This window comes from Sinocyclocheilus anshuiensis, unplaced genomic scaffold (assembly GCF_001515605.1).
Source record: "Sinocyclocheilus anshuiensis isolate Anshui unplaced genomic scaffold, SAMN03320099.WGS_v1.1 scaffold710, whole genome shotgun sequence".
NCBI classification, from domain to species: Eukaryota; Metazoa; Chordata; class Actinopteri; order Cypriniformes; family Cyprinidae; genus Sinocyclocheilus; species Sinocyclocheilus anshuiensis.
The window spans coordinates 488354-490594 of NW_015544201.1; the positions used below are offsets into that span (position 1 = coordinate 488354).

Genomic DNA, 2241 nt, shown 5'->3' on the forward strand with positions numbered 1-2241 from the left:
CTCGAACGCCACCCTCCACGCGGCGGTAGCCCCCAGGGATCGCCAGATCGGTCAGCAACCGACCGCGAATTTAACCGCCCGTAACTCCCGAACCCCGGGGGCTATCGACGCAAGGGCCACGAGACGTACACTTTTGATTCGGCGTTCGAGAGGGTTCCTCGAGCTGAAGGGATCCCCCGAATTTGGTGCAGATCCGCCACGCCTTTACGGAGATATGGCCGTTCAAAGTTTCAATGGTATTCTATACACTTTAGCTTTGAAGCGTTTCATCCAGGTCGCCAGAAGCAAACAGCGCGCTATGCTGGACAAACTACGTAATTACACCATTTACAAGCATTTTGTTTGCGTTTTATGTTCTGTAAAAAAATGTTGATATTGGGCATTTTATCTGCATTTTATGTTCTGTAAAAAAAATGTCATGTAGGTGGCATATTTGCCGATGCCGATATATCTGCAACAGGCTAATATCGGCCAATAAAATCGGCAAAACGATATATCGGTCGGGCTATAATAATAAGAGTGGTGAAATGCTGTACCTGTTTGCTATGAAGACGATGACTGGAACTCTTCTATTTAAGATACTGATCTAAAAAACAACACAAAAAGAAACATTAAAAATCAGCAAAAAAAAGAAAAGAAAAAAAAAAAGTAAATTATAAAGTAATTTTATTATATGTAATTATATTGTAATTACATAATTATATGTCCTGATATGCTGATTACATCAGCATATCAGGACATATAACTTTCTGTACTTTCTTACTTCATATATAACTTTCTATATACAATTCATGCCCCTTCTTTTTCAACCAATTGGAAGGCTATCAAGTTACACTTAAAAAAAAAAAAAAAAAACAGTACACACTCCAATCATGTACCAAACCTGTTACTCAAAATCAAATGAATAAGACCTTGTATTTTACATAATGTTGAATATATTTAGTAAAACATTGAATAGATGGCTAAGAGTGACATGAAAATTACAAATTAGCAAGTCTACAAAAACCCTACAGTTAATAGGCTACATTTAAACAAACAACCTGTTCACCAGAAAACTATGAGCAAGTGGATCTTCTACACAGGATTATGTCATATATTTGATTTGGCTCTTTCTTGTTAGCGTAAACAACCACTAAAAATATTGTTCGACCCCTGCACTCAAGTTAAAACCTAAATACAAACAAGTAGATGACAGCTCGTGATTACGTTATAGTGTTATAACGGCAATAATCCCTCTTACACACATTTACTAAGCAAGTAATGTAAAATCACCGCACATCTCACATACTGGGCGTCATGTATAACACTGTATAATATAACTGCTATCCAATAATATTAAGATAACACAAAATTGAACAAATTAGAACAGGGAACAAAATGCACAGCTATAAAGACACGCATAATTGTTGCATTATAAACTGTGTTGAAGGCCCAGTCGTCAAACGTGCTTCGCTGTGCTCTGGCATGGCCGCCCATAGTATTGAGTGTCATAGTAACACACAAATACGCCACAAACACAACTGACACGAGGAACTCAGCACAATCATAACCCCTAACTGCGGTTAAATACACATTCGCGTAATGCAGAGAAGGCGCAAAATGAGACAAAACAACCGCTTCCAGGACTGAGTATTTCGTTTTGTTACTTGCCCGTTAGCTTTAGCTAATTGCTAGCGCGACCTCCATTCCATTCGTGCGCAGTGTCGCTTACACAAGAGATCCTTTCATTCCATTATTTTGTTCCTCATTCGCGCTCATAAGACTTTACGTTGTATATGGCGGCGAATATAACGGAATACAATTCTCAATAGGCTCTAAAGTATGTACTATGGGTGTTAAATCTAACTAATTTCTGCGAATCGGTTCTTTGTCGTCATCGCGTAATGACGCCATCACGCGCTCCTTACGTCCTGGCGTTCCCATAAAACTCTACGTACGTATACACCGCTGTTTATTACGTTATTGATAAGCGTGTTTATTGTATGTGTACAGGAGTTTCACGCCGAACGAATCGCACAGACTAGTTTCTTGGACCGATTCAAAAAGGGATTCGTTTGCGAGTCCTAAGTAGTGAGAGCACTGGTGGGTCAGTCACACAGAGCTGCCACGTGAGAAGAGGTTATAGTCTACACGTAATGATTATTATTTAATAGCAAACTAATTTAGAGATATTTCATATTCATGCAAAATATGCTGGAGACTTTAAACATTTAAAACCAGTATAGTTTCCTCAGCAGACAT

At 38.8% G+C, this 2241-nt stretch overlaps 1 protein-coding gene across 4 annotated transcripts in view; it reads right to left on the bottom strand.

The window, feature by feature from the left end:
• The window catches only part of LOC107696840 (death-inducer obliterator 1-like), a 28645-nt gene that overhangs the window by 25488 nt on the left and 916 nt on the right, over positions 1-2241 (bottom strand). For all 4 annotated transcript variants that reach the window (XM_016497352.1, XM_016497351.1, XM_016497354.1 and 1 more), the window contains exon 2: positions 537-586. The gene's annotated coding sequence lies outside the window, so the exon portion shown is untranslated. The remainder of the gene's footprint in view (positions 1-536; positions 587-2241) is intronic.